This window comes from Perognathus longimembris, chromosome 4, assembly GCF_023159225.1.
Source record: "Perognathus longimembris pacificus isolate PPM17 chromosome 4, ASM2315922v1, whole genome shotgun sequence".
NCBI classification, from domain to species: Eukaryota; Metazoa; Chordata; class Mammalia; order Rodentia; family Heteromyidae; genus Perognathus; species Perognathus longimembris.
In genome coordinates this window covers 89,842,784-89,864,441 of record NC_063164.1, presented here as the reverse complement: position 1 = coordinate 89,864,441, position 21,658 = coordinate 89,842,784, and the positions used below count along the sequence as shown (strand labels likewise).

The following is a 21,658-nucleotide window of genomic DNA, read 5'->3' as shown; positions in this document are numbered from 1 at the left end:
GTTCTGCTTTGGGCTTGCCACTACATAAAACAGCCTAAAATAAGGATGATTCAAGGAGAATTTAGTGACTGTCATGAAAAACCCCAGTGCAGTGGCTATAAAGAGAGGTTTTTGAGTTATTGATATTTTTGTAACCAGTACTTTGGTTTTCTAATAAGATCGTTCTCATCACTCCTAGGATGTAAAATAAATAAAATCAGTCTACTTTTAGTGGAAAATGGCTCACAGCTCCAAGCAGACTGTCTCCTCTACCTCCCTATAAAACATTTTTCATAACTAGTAAGCCTTGGAGTCTTAAAAGTGTTTGGTGGATTTACTGTTTGTTAATGTTTTTAAGACCTGATTTGGCAAAAGCAAAACCAAACAGATCTCTTGCCTTGCAAATGAATTTAATGAATGATCATGCATTACTTCTCATATCAAAATGAAAAACAGTAATCAAACTTTAGAGAGTTGAATTGTATTTACACCAACAATGTTTGCCTCTGATCTCCAGTACTTGAAATGTGACATTGTTTGGAAATAGTGCCTCGACAGAGGTTGGAAAGTGGTTGGGTGGATCCTAATCCAGTGTGACTGTGCTCTTATGAAAAAAAGAAGTTAGGGTCACAGAGGGATATATGTAGAGAAAAAAAGTTATACCAGGGCAAAGAGAGATAACATACACAAGCAAAGAAATGCCTGGGGTTGTCAAAAGGTTGAAGAGAAGCAAAGAACAGTGTTTCCTTGTGGCACCCTGTGAAAGTAACAGAAAAGAAACGGTATTAGTGCCTGAAACCTTCAAGTTTTGGAACCTCTGACTAAGCAGGGCCACAAGAAAAATAGGATACCACGTTTTTTGGAAAAGGAGTCCTCCAGATGCCAGGCACAGGGCAGGTCTGGTCTCACTCCTTACTCACCTAACTTTCATAGCAGCTTGGCGCCTTTGCTCTTAATCCCATTCCTATGTATGCTTCAGGAAATGGAGGCTCGGAGGGAAAAAAAGAGCTTGTCCACAGTCATACTACCAAGTGATGAGCTGTTTGTAACAACAATAACAACTAATGGTTTGGAGTGTCCAGGGGCTGTGGTAAAGGCTGGTCATACATCACTATATGTACACATCTTCCCAATAATCCTCTGAGCCTATCCATCACCATGGGCTATTTTTCCTGTCAGTCTTTCTCTATATTTAAAAAAAAAGTAGTAGTATTTTCAAGGAATTTTCTCCACAAATAATCTTGTGATTCTTAATTCCTTAAGACTATAGTTTTGTTGATGTTGTATCATTTTCCAGGTGGTAGAAATTGGTGGTAGAAATGAATATGATTATTTGTACATTATGTATCATCGTGGTTAGAGTGCAAACTCTAGCTACATTATTTGTGAGAGCTTCAATCTCTTACTTTGTCTTGTAGAAGGTATTTATTCCTAGCTTTGAGCCTTTATTTCTCAATTTGTGTGTTGTGGTTTTTAGCCCCCACGCTCTCCTGACCTGTGGGAGAGATGGGGGACACGCCCCAACCAGGCGAGCCAAGAAAGGACCGTCCGCACCCAGCCCTCCCTCACCGTAGGACAATCAGACACGTCCGGGAGCTAAGCCAGTGTGCAAAGTCTCATTTATTGAGTTAGATCCCACCATTAAATAAGGCACAGGAGCCAATCAGGTCAAAGATCAGCAGGAAGGGGAGGGGTGTACGTGCACCTTTCTAGGGACTGTGAGGGGAGGCCTGAGCTGTCCGTCAAGGGTGGAAGGGCCAAGGGGCCAATCCTAAGAGGCGGCCTAATTTTACATCACAGCCCACAGGACCGCCTCTGGGTTCACCATCAGGCGCCATCTTAGCCACACGTGGTCCCAAAGCTGGGAGGCGGGGCCAGCTAGAACTGCCTTTCCAGGTTCTGTCATAATAGCCACACACACATAATAGCCCCCGGGGCTGGGAAACAGGCGGGGCCAGCTAGTTGCCTCTTTCTGATGTAACATGCCCTGGTATGTCCCACATTTGTGGAATGGGGAATTAAATGGACCGATATTTAAATAACTAAAATAGGCCTAACTTATAAGTGTTAGCACTCATCATTATTGTTTATCACTATGATCTAATTATACTGGCAACAAAGTCTTTAATAAGATTGTTTCTTTTTACTCCTTTTGTATGGAAACTAGGGTTTTCAATTAAGGCAGAACAAGATGTAAATTGCACGTCTGCCATGTACTATCAGTGTGACTTGTGCAATTTTCCACCGTGTTAGTTTCCTTGATTTGGATATTGAAATTCTGTTTAAGAATAAACAGAGTTGGGCTTGGTGAGCCCTGGCTGAAGACACAGCCTCCTTGGTAGTCTACGCAGTCTGTTGCTCATATGAGTTGCCTTTGCAGAGAGCTTTCTAGTAGATACCCATGTCTCTGTCTCGGACGGTCAGCAATCTGGGCTCCAGACATGTACATGGTACTTTTGGAAGCCCTATGACACCGTGGCCATGATTCATACTGGCCAGATGATCATATCTATCAGCACCAAGCTGCAGATAAAGAACCTGTGATTTAGGCTCTGCTCAGGGCCAAGTTCAAGTTTCCTAGCTACCAGAAGTCTGCATGTTGATAAGGTGGGGTTTTGCCAAGTTCAGTTGAAATAAATTTGAAGACTGGTAGCTGAGAAGCTTCTAATTCTTGGTGGCTGTGAAGTAAAGTATATCCCAAATCATAGTCCCCTGAAGAAGTGTGATCCCTGCCCTCTTATGCTCTGCTGTGCAGCCCTGCCTTTCAGGACGCCTTACGCATGCTCATCAATAATTTTTGTACCATGTCCATGTAAAAGATAAAGAACAAAGAAAGTGGACTGTTATTTCAGATTTTTAAAGCTTGTACTTATGTGTATGTGTGTGTTTGCATAAAATGTATAATATATAATGTATATATATTCAACTAGTAATGAGGGATGACAAAACGGTATCAAAATATTTTGAGTTTCTTAGAGTCTTAAAGAATAGTTAGTTTAACTTTAGGAAAGAAATCAGGAGGAAAGAAAAACCTTTTTTTGCTACCCCTGCCTTCTCCCATCTCTCTTTAATAATGAGGATTCAATTCAGAGTCTCATGCTTGTTAGGCAGATGTTCTACCATACTCACACATATACCCCTTATTGCTTCATTTAATATTGCTGTTAAGGGCATCATATTTTGCCCACATTGACCTAGACCATGATAATCCTGTTTACCTTTCCTATGTAGCTCAAATGGCAGGCATGCATCACCGCATGAAGCCTTTTCTGTTTAAATGGGTTTTCATGTCCTCAAACCATGATCCTAGAAATCACCTCAAAAGTAGATGGAATTACAAGTGCAAGATGTTGCTCCTGGCTCCAATAAATTCATTTTTAAGCTTAACTGAACTTAAAATCTGAATGTAAACTTACTGAATATAAATGTGCTTGCACAATATGTAATATGTTATTAATAACATTCTATAATAATTAAAACATTTTTAACAAAATTTGAAATCTAGTGACATGTTATTTGTAATTTTTGTTATCTTTAAATAGTTTAACAATTTAACATATTTATTTGTACTACGCAGCTTAATTGGTGTCACCCCTTCTCCCTCCCTCACCTATCCCAATCCCACCATCTCCTCACATTTCTTAGCTGTTTTCATGTATGTAAATTGAGTATTATGATTGCATTCTCCCATCATTCTTCCCTACATTTGTCTGCCGCACCCCTTCCTGTGGTAATTTATTTATTTATTTTTGCCAGTCCTGGAGCTTGAATTCAGGGCCTGAGCACTGACCCTGGCTTCTTTTTGCTTTACCACTTGAGCCACAGTGCCACCTCTGGCTTTTTCTGTATATGTGGTGCTGAGGAATTGAACCCAGGGCTTTATGTATACTAGGCAAGCACTTTACCACTAGGCCATAATCCCAGCACCCCCTGATAAGTTTTTGTAGTTTGAGTTTATCTAGGAATGCATTTCTACTAGATTTTCCTGTTTGTTTGAATAAAGGTGTGTGATATTTTCATTTATAATTCTCTGAATTTCACTTGTATTTGTTATGATGATATTCCTCTTTCCAACCCTTTGCTCTCCTTTTGTGTACACACACACACACACACACACACACACACAGAACATATCTTCTTTATACATTCATCTATTGTTGGGCATCTCATCTGATTCTACCTATTTGGCTATCATGAACAGTGCTACAATAAGCATAGATATGCAGATATCTTTCTGGCATATTGATTTACTCTCCTTGGGCTATATACTTCTGTCTTGGTTTATAAAGTCATTTAGCTATGTCAAATTTTGGATATTTTTCCAAGCTTAATTTTTATTGTCTTATTCTCAAAGAATAATACAATGCAAAGAAATATAGAAGAGGATCAAAAGACATTTGAAACAATATTGGACCATTTGCTCATCAAAAATAACAATGCAATTGATTCATCCTAGAGTGAAGGAAGCAAATACTATTTTTTTGACATTGGTATAGACTATTTTTCCTGCAAAAATCACAAGAGCCTTGGAGCTCAACTCTGTAGGCAACCATTCAAGCACTACCCTCCCCTCACTTCTGGGGAAATTTACAATGCTTCTCCTGAATTGTGAACATGACAGAACAGATGGCACTCTGAGGAAGTTTCACAGACAATAATTTCTATTATTTAGAGTCAGCCCTTTGAAAAGGACTGTACCATACCAACTTATACAATCTTAACCAACCTATTTATGTATGCTTAAAAATACATGTTTTGGGCTGGGAATATGGTCTAGTGGCAAGAGTGCTTGCCTCCAAAAATACATGTTTATGTTTCATCTGTGTCTTATGAGGATTATAACATAGCTCATCGTGAAGTATTTTCAAAAGAATAATGGAATTAGTAGAGAAAACAATAGTGATATAGGAAAAAGACCATTAGCAATTCTCAGAAATAACCTTTAGTGTAATTAGCATAACATTATTCCATGTTTCCTGGAAGCCCAAACAAAAAGAATTTTACCATAAGAAACGCATATTGTAGATATGTGTGGATTGGAGAGAGGCAGAATCACCAAGCCACTGGTGACTGCATGCCAGTGCCCATACTGCTGACTCCCAGCCACCCCACTCCATGGGGCCTGAGACCACGACAACCAAAAATGGAAATAAAAAGGCATAATAAAAAGCTACTCAATGCACTGCCAGAAGACAGACTGATTTTGTCCATTTCCTTGGCTGATTTCTTTTTGTTTCCACTAAAGCCAAGTGATCAGTGATTTGATATGATCACTACCAGCCTCTAATCATTTTGGTTGGTACATATGGCTGTAAGTAATGATAATAATGTAACCAAATAGCCTTAATCCTTTCACTCCCTTCCCACCTCATAATAGAGATGTATTACTTTTAGTGTTTTGTACATGGATAGAAAGCTGGAGCAGATAGAGATGAGATAGCAACTTCATAATGGCATCAGGAGTCAGACTTGTGCTAGCTCTTGGTCCCCCATCTTTAGTGGGTAACTTGTTTCCTCTTCTGAATGATGGATATGCATCTCTATGCGTGTTGCGGATCCATTGGGGGGGGGGTCTTTTGCTCTACTAGGAAGTTGTGTTAGCAGGTTCCAGATTTGAATGCCGCAGCTGTGTGTTTGCATAAAAATATATAATATATAATGTATATATATTCAACTCTATTACTCTAGCACCTGAACCACAGCACCATTTCTGTGTTTTGATGGTTAATTGGAGATAAGAGAGTCCCAAGGACTTTTCTGCTGGGGCTGGCTTTGAACCGTGGTCCTCAGATCTCAGCTTCCTGAGTAACTAGGATTACAAGTGTGAGCCACTGGTGCCTGGCTTTCAATCATTATTATAGACTATTTTATTTTATGTCAGTTCTGAGGCATGAGCTCAGAGCCCAGGTGCTGTTCCTAAGAAATTTTGCTCAAGGTTTTTATCACTTGAGCTACAGGCTCTACTTTTGGCTTTATATTGGTTAAATGGAGATAAGAGTCTTACAAACTTTCCTGACTGGGCTGGCTTTGAACTTTAATTCCCAGATCTCAGCTTCCTTAATAGTTTGGACTATAGGCATGAGCCACCAGTACCCAGCTCTATACCTTTATTTTACAGTTTGAGCTATACTTCTCTACTTCTTTATCTTGCTGCTTAAAATTTTCCAATTGGGGCCATGGGAATTTTTTGAGTTGGTGTATTCCCATCAGTGTAGGGATTTGGTTTGTTGAACACTTTCTTATATGCTTTCTTAAGTAAGAGCAGATGCTCTGGACTCATCTTCATATTTCTTACCTAATTCTAAAATCCACCATTTTTTTTCCCAAGGAGGAGGAAAGGAATTTTAAAGTATTATTTTTTCCTACTGTTCCAAGTGAGATAATTGGCACAGATTAAGAAATTCAATGAAGTGTCTAGTCGACTCTTCCTGGCAATCAGATCAGCATAAGAACCCCAACTTCTTCTACTAGACCATCATTTTTATCTACTTTTTTGACAAATTTGCAAGGGTTAATGCAGAAATTTCTAATAAGCATAGTCTTCTGGTAGTCTTTATTGTGGAACCCAAGACCTGTCCTAGAAAATAGTGAAGTTGTAAATGTTGAAACCCAGTGTGTGTCACATTCTGCAGGAGACAAACTGGCCTGGGGTTATTGGGAGGACTTGGTGAGAAACTTTGGCTACTTCACATTCCTCAAAGTCAGGATGTCTGTGGGAGTTTGAGCAGTTCTGGAAGTCAGAAGGGCAACTGATGTGAACACAGCCTCTGCATGGCTTCAAGGAGCTTGGCAGAGCTTCTGTCACTCAGGTTGGAGGGATTGGGGTCTTGCCTCAGGAAGCTGGCTCCCTTTGTATGCATCTAGGTCTCTTTCACATGAGTCTCTGTTCTATGGGGAAAATTTTAGAAATAGCTCAAAGAATGTAGAATGCTTCAGATATAAGGTTATACTTTTGAATCAACTTGGGGATTATTATAATGAAAAGTGTGTGATTGAAAGTCCTTGGACCTTTGGAGACAGAATGTACTGAACAGAATAGTACTGGAAAAGATATTAGAACTGCATGCTGGGGATATAAGCTCCAAGTGTTTTTTTCTGTGTTTAAAACTTATTACTGTTCCTGTGACTTAGAAGGAGAAAACACTGGCTAATCAAAGTGGATGAGTGGGATTTTTCATCCTAGACTGTTCCCCATTGATTTCTTAAGAACTTCCCTGAGGTGCTGATCCAAAGTTCACCCAAAAAACTCCTGCTCTCCTATCTCAATTTAATTTCCTCCCAATATTTTATTGCTGTATTAAATGAGCCTTCTTTTAAAGCTCACTAGATACAGATTTGGTTTCCCTCTCTGGCGTATTGCATCTGCTCGTTGCTAGCATGCTCAGAAGCCTCACGTGAAATGTAGAATTAAAATTGATAAAAAATCATCTCCATCATCACTGGTCACTCTTTTATTTTCTTCCATGATTTCATCATAAGCAAAGATCAGATCCAATAACATTTTCAATAAACAACACAATTCCTAGGGGGTATTTTCAAAGCTCTGGATATATACAATATTTGTTGCATTACATATAATATGGGTGTTCAGTTCTATCTTTGCCTTTAGGGTTAAGAATGAGCCCTCATAAGTCCAAAACTGTGTGTGTGTGTGTGTGTGTGTGTGTGTGTGTGTGTGTGTGTGTGTACAGGTCTTCACCCAAGAGACAGAGAGCACACCAGATGTTCTAGAAGAAAGAAATTACAAAACAAGAGATTGCAATGAAGCATAAATGTATTTATTCATTAACCAAAAGTATTAGAGAAAACAAGATATCACTGAAGTAGAAAATGCAGGAAGCAGGTACCACCAGTACTGATGCAACAAAACGAAGAGTTTGAAAACATAGAAGGCTGAAGAAAAGCCCCTGTGTCTGAGCAAGCTATGTAGAAAACATATTGATAAGCTTGTGTCTTTGCATAATGTCAAAATTTACTGGATAACAAATTCATAAGCTATGTGACTTTTATCAGCCTTAATTTGTCAAGTACTGCTAAGGTTACTTGATAGTTTAGGTCCTTGACAACACAAGCTCTTCTATTCCAATCTTATTTCTCTCCTAGGTAATAATACAGAGGCTACAGAAGGGTTAAAGAATCCACAGGGTGAACAAGTTTACATTCCCACCAACAATGAAGTAGTTTCCTTTTGGCCACACCCCCTCCAGCATTTGTTATTGTTAGTTTTCTTGATAAAGGACATTCTTACTGGGGTGAGGTGGAATCTCAATGTTGTTTTGATTTGCATTTCTTTTATGGCCAGTGACATAGAGCACTTTTTCATATGTCCCTTGGCCATTCTCATTTCCTCATCAGAGAAGTCTCTTTTTAAGTCTTTAGCCCACTTGTTGAGGGGGCTGTTGGTTCTTTGTGGTTTTGTTTTGGAGGAATTCTGGAAAGAAGTATGGAGATTCCTCAGAAGGCTAAACTTAAGCTCCCCTATGACCCAGCAGCCCCACTTTTGGGCATCTACCCAAAAGACCACAAACAAGAACACACTAATGCCACCAGCACAACAGTGTTCATCTCAGCACAATTTGTCATTGCTGAAGTATGGAAACAACCCAGATGCCCCTCAGTAGATGAATGGATCAGGAAAATGTGGGGCATATACACAATGGAATTTTATGCCTCTATCAGAAAGAATGACATTGCCCCATTCGTAAAGAAATGGAAGGGCTTAGAAAAAATTATACTAAGAGAAGTGAGCCAGACCCAAAGAAACATGAATTCTATGGTTTCATTTGTTGGGAATAATTAGCACAGGTTTAGGCTAGTCACAACAGAGGATCACAAGAGCCTAATAGCTATGCCCCTATGAACGCATAAAATGATGCTAAGTGAAATGAACTCCATGTTATGGAAATGACTGTTATATCACTGTTGTAATCACTTTCAACATGTCATGTGAAACCGTAGCTTCTATTGTTGATGATCCTCTTGTATCCCTTCCTGTGGTTGTACCCGCACTATCACTGTATCTCGTCTGAGTACACTGGATACTGTATATACTGGTATTAGAACTAGGGAAGTGAAAGGGAATATCAAAATCGAAAGACAAAGGATAAAAAGACAAATGACTCCAAAAGCAATACTTGCAAAATGATTTGGTGTAAACCAACTGAACAACTCATGGGGGGTAGGCAAAGGGGTAGGGGGACGGGGCAATGAGTGAGGAGGTGACAAACAGTACAAGAAATGTACCCAATGCCTTTCGTATGAAAGTGCAACCCCTCTGTACATCACTTTGAAAATAAAAAAAAGAATCCACAGGGTTCAAAGAGGCCTTCCTAAGGCAGGAACAGAGAGCAAATACAGATGCAATGAGCCACTGCAGGAGGTTGGATAAGATCTCAGTAAGAACCCAATCAGAGCTATTGGGACTGCCTAGTGTTGTCAGAAAAGCAGAATCCTTTCAAGGCACAGGGCTGGTTCAAGGTGCCTGAGCAAATCTCTGAGGGGAAGTTGAGTCTCAGGGAGGAGCTAGGCTTCCTGGACTGATGGAGGGACATTCAAGTGGGCCATGTGAATAGGGAAAGTAGCTGAACTGAAGTCCCAGGGACAGAGGCAGGAGCTCATGGTTGCTGTGAATCTTGGAGCAAATTAGTCTGATGATGTGATGGATCATCACTATGTGTCCCAGATGCAGGAGTGGTTCCTTTAATGTAAGAACTTGGTGTCAGTACTAGTTTGGTGTGTTTGATAAGTTCATGGGCCTGGTATTTCTGATATGATTTGATACATTTGCTGATAAAATTGTTTATTGGCACAGAGTATTATCAGTTTGTGCCTCATGGTGCACTGACAGATGGTAGTTGTTTACTTGCAGAAATGAAATGTAAAGTTGTTCTTGTTTTGGCACTTACCACTCAAAAATGGAATGATGTAGATTAATCCAGCTCTGCAGGGGTGCTGCTCAGCTGGTGCTGGCATTTCTGTGCTTGCAGATGTCCTGAGACCCAATTCTCTGAGGAGGGGACATCCAGTGATGAGTGGGGCCACAATACCTGTGCTTCTGTGGATGTTGGAAAAGTTGCTGCTCCTTCAAGAGGAACTGCACTGGGAAGGAAGGGAAGAGAAGATAATTTTTCTGAGGAGTCAGCCTGTGCACAGCGGTGGTGATGAGGCCTGCTGTGAAACAGATACCATCTAGGGGTCTTCGAGTCTTTGTCCCCAACAAATAAAAAATTATGAGGCAGGAGAAGTAGGTTCTGAGGCAAAGGTTACTGGAAAATAAGAGTAAGATGCCAGGAGAAACTGAGGAAAAGCCTCTTAGCTACTGGCAGGTTGGTATTAGCCCTCAAGCTAGCCTCTTAACTGTGAGGATCACCTTATCCCATAGAGGTCTTGTCCACTTGCTTCCCAGGCAAGGAGGAGGAGGAAGCAAAAGAGGAAGAGGCAAGCACAGATTTCTTGGTGTACAAAAGCCAAAGGCGATCTGGAAGTGGATAGCCCAATCGAGGCACACGGGGTTCTCTTTTATAGCTCTTTGGGAGGAGTCTCAGCTCTTCTGCACCTGGTTGGGTCACTGTCCTCTTAACTCCAAAGGGAGCAGCACTTGACCATGCATAGGTCCTCAAGGGCTTTCTTCCTGTCAAAGCTATTTTCTTGTTTTCTGGGTCTTCAGGAAGAGGAGGGGGTGTTATCTTCACAGATTGTGAACCCCACAGGCAGAGTTCTCTGGAAGAGGCAGAGGTGTGACTGCCACCAGGTCTAGTGGCTGCTTTTTTGCTTTCTGTCTGCCCTTTCCCCTCTTGTCTCCCCTTCAGAACCAGTGGAAGGGCTGCTTCACATCCCAGCTCTGTAACTCTGTTCCCAGGAACGGCTCCTACCCCATTTTATCATGCACAAAGTAGGATCAGTATTCCTCCTCTGGCATTCCTCATCTGAGGATGAAGAGAGACAGTTGATACTTGCAAAGCAACTAGCTCCCAATGCTGCTGTTATTAATCAGGGCATCAGATTTGCAATCACTCATTTTTACAACTCAGAATGATTTTACAAATCAAGAGTGATTTCACAGGACTTTTGGCAAGGCCAGGAGATCCTTCTGGTGCAGACACCATGCCATTAGTGATATTGAGCATCCAGGCTAGAAATTGCTGCTGACACCTACAATGCAGAGAACCAGTAACAAGTGTTGGGCACCAAGCATCTACAGTGAAGTGGCTTACATGAGAACAAAGGTGTGCTGCCAGGCACTGATGGCTCACACTGTAACCCTGGCCATATACCTGACACTCTTATCTCCAATTCACCAGCACAAAGCTGGAAACAGAGACATAGCTCAAGTGGCAGAGCACAAGCTTTGAGTGGAAATGGCAAATTAGAGAGTGAGTTCAAGTACAATTACTGGCACCCAAACACAAGTAAGTCAAAAAGTATGTCACAAGAGCAGTAAGAACCCAGTGATTCAGAGTGAGCTCCAGATGGCCTGGAGGAGCCAATGGGTGCTGTGGAGAAGGCTGGAAGGGATCACTGGACTTGGCCAGAGTGCAGGCAGATGAATTCCAGGCAGAAACCAAGGGAGCAAAAGCTTGAGGGCAGGACCTGTCTTCTTGGTCTTCATTATCATGTTTTATAAGGATTTTGCTTCCAAGGGTAATGCTACACAACTGCCTCTCATCATCTGATAAAAGATGCTTCTACAAGATGTGTTCCAGCCTTATCTGCCCTGTTATTCAACACTGTTACGCAACCAACCCTGCAGAGTCAGAATGACCTCACATCCTCATGAGGGGCATAGCATGACTGTATCTTTTCAGAATCCTTCCTTCTAACATCCCTTTCCCTTCCCTAGCTCTGATACACATACATACAGTATCCAGGGTACTCAGATGAGATACAGTGGTAGTGGGGGTTCAACCACAGGAAGGGAATACAAGAGAAACAACAACAACAACAACAAAAAAGTTACGGTTTCACTTGACATGTTGAAAGTAAATACAGGGGCTGGGGATATGGCCTCGTGGCAAGAGTGCTTGCCTAGTATACATGAAGCCCTGGGTTTGATTCCCCAGCACCACATATATAGAAAATGGCCAGAAGTGGCGCTGTGGTCCAAGTGGCAGAATGCAAGCCTTGAGCAAAAAGAAGCCAGGGACAGTGCTCAGGCCCTGAGTCCAAGGCCCAGGACTGAAAAAAAAAAAAAAAAAGAAAAAAAAGAAAGTAAATGCAACAATGATATAACACTTGTTTCCATAGTGTGGAGTTCATTTCACTTAGCATCATCTTATGTGTCCATAAGGGCATAGCTATTGGGCTCTTGTGATCCTCTGCTGTGACTAGCCTAAACGTGTTCTAATTATTCCCTATGAGGGAAACCATAAAGTCCATGTTTCTTCTCTAGGAAACTGGTGGCTTTCCAGAACGATGATTTTCCTAGGTAGCCAACCATCCTGTAATCAGATAGACAGCTTTGCATCTGAGCTTTCAAACCCAATTGAACCTCACCAAACAAACTTACACAATCACTGGAAAAGATACTGATTTAAGTCCAAGCTGTAATACACAAATTGCCTCCTGTCATATATTAAAAGAACAGAGAGATCAGGAAGTGACATTGATTTGTTTTGAAAGTCATTTTCCTTATATGTTCTCAAATGGAAAATAAAGTCCTTGGTGGGGGATGCTTGCTTAGGTTAATCAAATGTCTACATTTGTAATAGTTTTATTGATTCTTTTAGTCCAGAATTTAAAATTTCCAGTTCTAGTGCTAATGTGAAAAAGCACTATGAAATTTGTTTTTGTCTGTCTGTTTTAAACTTGCCTTTTCCTTCTTTTCCACAAAGACAGTGAATTTACTGAGTTCATGATCATATCCTTAACATTCAATTAATATATGAGTAGAATGTTAAATTAGTTCAAGTATTCTCTGTTAAATTATTTCAAGGAGGAGGAGGAGGAGGAGGAGGAAGAGGAGGAGGAGAGGGAGGACAATAGAAATGTTACTGAACCCATGTTTTGTGATTTTGAGTGGAGTTTGCTTGGGGAAAGTGAAGGAGAAGATTTTCTAAGCAGTGTTAGGATAAGCAAAGGCTGGGACAGCCTGGGAGAATATGTTCTTTTCAAATCCAAGATTGTTTGACTAGTGGACATGGGTGCCAGGACCAGCCCTTACAAAATGATCCAAAAGAAGAGTTAGATCCATCTAAAGAGCCTCGTGGGCCTGCTGGAATGGGAAGCAGCCCAAGGGGTGAGACAGTACTTTGAGATGATTCAAAGTGTTTCCTGGCAGTGATGGGGGAAAATGATTGGGGCTGAACAAGAGGCAGGAAGAAGGAAGAAAAGGCACAAAGTTTGCCTGTGGCCAGGAGGAAGGTGGTGGAAAACAGATTGAGTCTGCTCATTAGGTGTGAAAAACCCTTGAGTCTTCTTTGCTTACCCAAACAATACATGCCAAAGAACTTCAACACTTAAGAACACTTCTCACAGATTGGTTATTCTGCCATAGACAACCAGTTCTGCTAAATTCAAATGAGATATTAGTATTTCCATCACTAAGAATTTACTATTTATAATATTTTGACTGTTTCTGAATCAGTCTTTAAACCAATCTAGAATATATTCACTACAGTTTCTTAGACATTTCAATAAGACATCTTTATCATTAGCATCTTCAAATTGTCCTGTAGGCTTTTATGAGAATATAAGTACAAATGTTTGTTTTGAATTATTCTTGGTATTGTTTTCTCCATTAGACTTTTCACTTTAGGAAAAATATTTACAATATAGTCATTTTCTACCAAGCAATGTTAATATTGCCTGGTGTCTTCAAGAAAAACACAATGAATAAAGTTCGGCATTAGTTCATATTTTGAGACTGAACATGTCTTTCTAAACAAAGGGACTCAATGGTGTTGTTATTATGATTGATGATGGTGATGGTGATGATAATGCAGTCCTGGGGCTTGAACTCAAGCTCTAGGCTCTGTCTCTGAGCTTTTTTTGCTTAAGGCTAGTGCTCTACTATTTGAGACAGATTTACTTCGGCTTTTTGGTGGTTAATGGCAATAAGACTTTTACGATTTTACCTGCCTAGGCTGGCTTCAAACTGAGATCCTCAGATCTCTTGAGTAGCCAGGAGCACAGGAATGAGCCACTGGAGCCTAGATCAATGTTATTTTTTAAACATCTGGTTTTGCCTGTAATTCTAATTACTCAGGAGGCTGAGATAGGAGGATTTCTGTTAGAGGCCACACTAGGCAGAAAAGTCTTTGATTCTCTTATCCCCGGTTAACCAGCAAAAGGTCTAAAGTGAAAGTGTGGTTCAAGTGGAAGTCTTGAGTGTAAAATCCAAACAAGAATTTAAGGCCTTGAGTTCAAGCCCCAGACACCACACACACACACACACACACACACACACCCCTCTGTCTTTTCCTTTTCCTTTGCACACATTGTTCTCATGATTGTTAAGGTCTTCTTGTTCTCCCTCCAGCAATTGCGCTGTCTCCTTTCTGTCTTTCCTTTCCTCAAGTCAAGAAGGGGAAGATTGACCTTCGTGTACCTGCAGGTATCGCTCACATTGCTGAATTTATTGTTGACATTTTGTGAAAGGAGTAGCAGTGAGTCCCTTCTCTCCCAAGATTTTATGCCCCTGTTCAGAATTGTGATGTTATTACAATTAAAAAATGGCATGATACCTTTGTATTTCACAGAACACATGTTCTTCCCCAATTACAGATGAATTACAAAGAGCACTATTGAAGAGATAACAAAGAGTATTGTACCATTAGTGCTGAACTACCTCATTACTCTGTTTTAATTAGCCTTCTAATTACTTTCGTCTGCTACTAATGAACTTCATCTGGGGCACAAAAACCACATCCTTAAGTAAATATACTGAAAATTTCTTTTCAGGTCAGTGGAGAAGTTGTATCCAAAGGTTTATTAGGAGTCAAAACCATAAGGACTCCCCCGACAGCCCCCCCCCCCCAAAAAAAAACCCAACCCTGGCCATCTTTAGTCCATGTTTTGACTTTACTTTTTCCAATAGTTTTCTCTATTTGGGGATGAGGGAAGTCAATCTATAGCCTAAAGGCAAGCTGGAATTTATTTCATAGAGCACTCAAAAATCTGCAGAAATAAATTTTTAGTTGAAGAGTATTTTTCTCTGTGGTGAAATCTTATCTCACATGTTCTGAATGACTCTGTGGACTATTTATGATTTGGTAAAGAGTGTGAGGAAGTACATGTGCCCTTGTTCTATCCCAAGTAACTCCACGACGTCCAGGAAGGTACCCACTGAGGGTCATCTGTCCACCACATCACAGACTGCTCAGAAGTTTCCAGTAGTGTCTTGTTGCGCCTAGCAAAAAGTTTTTATCCTGACATTTTAACCCTAGGAGGTGGTAGATGGAGTAGATGGAGTTATTTCTTCCCTAGTTCCCACCGACACACATCCACTCACATAGTCACACACATCCACTTACACATCTGCTCACACACTCTCACACACACACTCTCTCTCACACACATACATTCAGGCATGAATGCTACGGTTCTCCATTGGACTTTTCTATTTCTGTGGTTACTGCTTCCAGTCCCTAAATATATGAATCTGAACTGTCTTGGAGGGACACGCTTTCTGTGAGAGCTGTAGCATGTTGGTAATCTTTCATAACCAGCTCTCCATCAGACAAGCAAACTAATTTGTAACTGTTGTTGATTTATATAAAGTAATTACAGAACTGGGGAATTTGTGCTTACTTAGCTTTATTGCTAACAGCTGGCACTCTGCCACTTGAGCCACGCCTCCAGTGAGGCCTTTTGCTAATTGGACCTGGTATCCCATGGACTTTTCTGCCTGGGCTTGTTTGTACCTCTGGTCCCCACTTCCTGAGTAGCTAGGATTATAGATGTGAGCCACAAGTGCCTGGCTAAAGCAATATTGTAATGATATAAACATTTCCACTATGGTTCTTTTCAACCAGTATGGTGAAACAAAACTACATCATGTAGAATTTGGAGGAGGTGAGCAGTAACCACCATTTAAAACATTACTATCATCAGATACAATAAGATTAAGTAGTCTCAATAGCCTAAAATAGTAAAAATAAAGAAAAATAATTAAGGAATTAATCTGAGTCTTTGTTACCTGGCAGAGGGGTGAGGAATGGATTGAAGCATTTTGGATGCTTTGACTTGAGATACCAAGGCAGAGATGCATTTTGACAACTGCGACATGGATTCCACGGCTCAGTGTAGAGCCAAGGATAAAATGGATGAGATTAAATCATACAAAATAGGAGTAAAGATGAAAACAAAAAGAGCAAAGAGTCCTGAGACAATCCAGCACTTAACAGCCAGGCAAATAAATTTACGATAACCTTTTTACTTTTCTGACTTCTCCCATCAGAAATATTAGCTGTTTTAAGATGAAAACCCATATCCCCAGTGTCTGACACCCGACTGCCTTACTATACTCTTGCATGTTTTTACTGTGCCCAGTGGCAGCAGAAGAATGTCCAGAGCCATTTATATAAAGCAGAAAAGCTTCTGAGAACCTGGGAAGCTTTGCTTAATACCCAAAGCACCAACAAGGCATTCGCATCCCCCAATAACAGCATACTTGTGTGATAGCAGTGCAGTAATGCCCATGTCCACAGTCTATTTCATGCTTTCCTCTATCTAGCCACCAGAAGGGAGGCAGAGAAAGTGCTGCTACACCATTCCATGCAGAGAACACAGGGTCACAGAGGGCAAAGGGCAGTTTCCATGAAGATCTGGGCGAGTGCTAGAAATAGCACTCCTCAATTTCCTGCCTCTCTGTGGTCCAGGATCCTAGAATGTCCTCCTGTCAGCGGTGGCATTCTCAAGGGATGCCAGCATCCAAGAAGCATCCTGTTGGAGCTGGGAATATGGCCTAGTGGCAAGAGTGTTTGCCTCGTATACATGAAGCCCTGGGTTCGATTCCCCAGCACCATATATACAGAAAACAGCTAGAAGTGGCGCTGTGGCTCAAGTGGTAGAGTGCTAGCCTTGAGCAAACAGAAGCCAGGGACAGTGCTCCTGCCCTGAATTTTAGGAGTACAAAGCAACTACTTCTTCAGAAAACAGCTAAAATTGGGAAGAAAATGTAAATTCTTAGCAAAATTTGACAAATTAAGGCTGTGCTATGGGTCAGTGGTACAGTACTTGCCTAGAGTTCAACCCCAGGACCACAGCCCCTTAGCCATGAAATCCATAATAAAAATACTAACTAGAAACAGTACAAAAGAATAAGACAATCTAATATATAGTTGGCAAAACTTGAGCAAACATTTCACAGAAAGGATGGGCAAGCCAACAAGGTGCCTACAAAGATGATGCTCACAGGAATGCAGATGACCCCCCCACCCCCCGCCCATGTGACACTGAATGCCTCCACAATGGAGAAAACAAAGACTGAAAATGCCAAATTTTATCAAGGAAGTGAAGGACCCAGAACTGTCATAACCTTTGAAGGGAGGGAATGTAAATTGTATAGTTACTTTGGAAAACTGATTTTCTTATAAAGGCAAACATATGCCCTCATCATAATTAAGCATTTTTACTCTTAGGTGTATATTAAAGAGGAATGAGCATACATATCTTCTAAGGGATTATGAGAATGTTCAGAGCATCTTTAAAAATATACAGGTTGCACATAACTTAAATGCTCATTGGTTGAATGGATCAGAAATTTGTGGTAATACAAACCATAGACTTATAAAATCATAGCAAAAGTAATGAACTATTGTTATTTCCCATATAGATAAATCTCAGAATACTACTGAGCAAAAGCAATCACACTCAAAAATAATATATACAATAGGCCCTTGATATCAATGGGTATGTGGTTCCATGGAGATTTTCATTGAGCAAGACCCATGAAAGCTTAGAATGCCAAGAGTTCAATCCTATGCTGCATATAGATGCCTGGCTTATTTTTTCCATAATGCCAGCCAACTTAACCTCAGCAGACCTTATGACTTCCCAGAGACATAGTGTCAGCATGAAGTTTAGGCTTTCAATTCCACTTGGGAGCACATTCAGACCATGGTAGCCACCCTTGTGGTCTCAGCAGTGTCTCTGGGATGATTCCACAGGGAGGTAGATGTCCCAAAATATCTCACCGTTATGAAGACATCATGGTCCTGTGTAGTCAGCATGTGCCTCCATTCCTTGTGGATCCTTGTTGCACTGTCAAGTCATGAAAAATGATTGAGTGCATATGATGGAGTTCACAAAGTTGATCTTAGCTCTTGAGCGACACATAGTTCCTCACTCATGAATTTTCCACTTATGATGAGGTGAGACTGTACACATATAGCCATTCTGTTTTTCCCTTCCTGTGCACTATTAATAAATTGCCTGCCATTTTAGAAACTTTGTTATAAGATAGATTTTTGTGTATAAGAGTTGTAAGCTAATATAAGTGTTCTGAGCACCTTTGGTAGATGATGTATATTAAAATGCATTTTAAAGTTATGATATTTTCAGCTTACAATAAGCTAATTGAGATGGAACCCCATTGTAAGTTGAAGAGCATTTGTAATTGTGGATAGAGATATAGATCAAGTATGAAAATATAACTTTGCTGGATGCTTCATGGTTCATTTAGAACACACAGTCCTATACATACAGCACAGGCTGTGAGGGGCATGTCTGTTCTGAAATGTGAAGTTCTGCCCCAAACTTGTCATGATAGGGATATGAAGGACTGACTATACAGGGTTCTAGAGGAAGGATGAGCGAGGGTGCCTTTAAAAGTTCATTATCTTTTTCTAGTTCAGGCTTCTACAAAGAGATAGCTATTGTTCTGACTTCTGTAATTATTTTTGTGTGTGCTAGTGCTGGGGCTTGAACTCAGGGTCTCATGCCTCACTTGGCTGTTTTGCTTAAGGCTGGTGTGCTACACTTGAGTCATAACTTCACTTCCAGATGTTTGCTGGTTAATTAGAGATAAGAGTTGCATGGGCTTTTCTGCCCAGGCATGCTTCATATCATGATCCTTAGATCTCAGATTCCTGGGTAGCTAGGATTATGCAGGAGCTACCACACTAGCACCTGGCCTAGCTTCTAAAATCATTAATTAATTTGATCTGCTCTTGAACTTCACACAAATAAATCCTTTTGACTTGTTATGTGCATTCTTTTGTGTTCACTTTGTGTTACTCAACAAAAAGCTTATGAGAACCATTCAAGTCCTTGGGTGTCTTTCTCTTTCATCACTGTATCGATTGTATAAAGATACACAGTTCCCTTTCTTTTTTTCTTTTTTTTTTTTTGGCCAGTCCTGGGCCTTGGACTCAGGGCCTGAGCACTGTCCCTGGCTTCTTCCCGCTCAAGGCTAGCACTCTGCCACTTGAGCCACAGCGCCGCTTCTGGCCGTTTTCTGTATATGTGGTGCTGGGGAATCGAACCTAGGGCCTCGTGTATCCGAGGCAGGCACTCTTGCCACTAGGCTATATCCCCAGCCCCACACAGTTCCCTTTCTGATGGTGAGTGTTTGGAGGAAGTTGTAAATAAAACTAATATCAACATTCTTTTTTTTAAAGTAATATAAAACTCTTTATTGACCACTGTTCACCATTATTTACAATAAAATAAACAATATACAGTTGGGTAACATTCTGATTACTACAAAGTTGTTTCTCTGGCTTTTGCGGAACCAGTAACCTAATACTGAAAACAATTGAGCCTACATGTAAGGAATGAGTTGGGGTAAAGAAAAAGCATGCAGGTCAACAATTATAAAATTCTGTTCATTCATTTAGGCCAGCAGGTCCTAAATAGTCACATCTCTAGCCAGCTGATATTACATTTCCATGAGCTGAGTGTTAGATAGCCCATGAACCAATATTCTGTAAAGGAATGCTCACTACAGAAAATTTTAGTGAAAGGAAATCAAGATTTGTCTTTTCTCATCTGGGTGAGGGAAGTTGTTATTAGCTTAATTTTTTTCCTTTCAAGAAGTTTTGCAAAGCTATTGCATTTGCATATCTATGGCAGAGGCAGGAGGACCTAAAGTTTGAGGCTAGCTAGCCTGGCTACCTAGGAAGTTCAAGGAGAACCTGAGCAGCCTACAGACCCTGTCTCAAAAATCAACAAAAACTAAAACAAGGGCCAGGGATGTAACTAAGTGATACATCATTTACCTACATATGCAAGGCTCTGGGTCTGATGCCCAACACCTCTAAACAAGCAAAATCTCCAAAACAAAAAACTACCTATTTAAGTATTTTGTTTACACACCACAAACACAAAAAAGAAAATTCAGGATGGTCCTTCAACATAGCAGTTAAAGACAAGTTGTTCTGATTAAGTAATGACCCAAAAAAATTGCCTAATATTGAAAAAAGCCACAATCTGTTTCTGAATGCAGAGAAAATATACCATGGTATTAAATATTCTTTTCTGATAAAGTAAGCAACTACAGAAAGCCTTTATTATATTTGTTCAAAGTAACCAGCGCTATTGAGGAAAAAAGAAAAACCTCAACTCCCCCAATACTACTTTCTTTTTTTTTTTGGCCAGTCCTGGGCCTTGGACTCTGGGCCTGAGCACTGTCCCTGGCTTCTTTTTGCTCAAGGCTAGCACTCTGCCACTTGAGCCACAGCGCCACTTCTGGCCATTTTCTGTATATGTGGTGCTGGGGAATCGAATCCAGGGCCTCATGTATATGAGGCAGGCACTCTTGCCACTAGGCCATATCCCCAGCCCCCCCCAATACTACTTTCAAAACCAATATATCATACTTGATTTTCATTAGAATGTAGTTATTGTTTCACACCATTAATTAAAAAACCAAGACTCGGATATATATATATATATATATATATATACATATATATATGTATAACTATATATAAAAAGCAGTGCAAACAATTATTGAGCTTCATCTTCTGGACAAGAATGCCAAGCTAGTCTCTCTTCATAGAAAGCAATCACAATCTGAGGACAACTTCATATTTGCCTCTTTTGCCAGCACCAAGTCAGCTTCATCTGAATTTTTCCATTTTATAAGAAACATGAATTCTCCGCTGCTGTCTGTGGCACCAATTATTCATTCAGGATCCAGACCCCTAGCAAAGCCCCTTGGTTTGTCAGCAGCATCTCTTTTCTTCTTTGATTTGCTATTCTCAGATTCACTGTCGGATAAAGATTTTCTTTTTGTACAATCCTTTTCTTTACCAGCTTTTTGAGAATTAAGAAATGCTTCAATTAATTCTGGACAATCTAAATTTTCTTCAGGTTCCCAAGTATTATCAGCATCTGTAAATCCCTTCCACTTCAGGAAATATTCTACAGTACTTTTTCTACAACAAATTCTTCAGGCTCTGCTTCTTCAACTTTTTTACTTTTTCCATTCTGTTTCTTTCCCATTTTTTGCAATGTAGTCTTGTTAGAGGCCATATTTAATTGTAGACTTGAAGAGCTATTATTACTCAGATGCTCCGGTCAGGATCCTGCAGCAGCAGCAGCATCTCTGGCCCGCGGGCTTCCAGCTCCAGTCACATCCCAATATCAACATTCTTGCATTTATATTTTGAAAAAAAATGTATTATTTGCTCATTTCTTTTGCATATTAGGTATTTTTTTCAAATTTTTATTATCAAACTGATGTACAGAGAGGTTACAGTTTTATACGTTAGGCATTGGATACATTTCTTGTACT

At 40.3% G+C, this 21,658-nt stretch overlaps 1 long non-coding RNA gene across 1 annotated transcript; it reads right to left on the bottom strand.

Annotated features, from left to right (window-relative positions):
• Positions 1-479: 479 nt before the first annotated feature.
• LOC125350052 lies at positions 480-20,016 on the bottom strand. The gene is made up of 3 exons (XR_007210671.1): positions 19,863-20,016; positions 6,073-6,076; positions 480-490 (listed from the first exon to the last, which is right to left on the bottom strand). It is a non-coding gene; the product is annotated as an uncharacterized LOC125350052 (long non-coding RNA).
• Between the last annotated feature and the right edge of the window lie 1,642 nt (positions 20,017-21,658).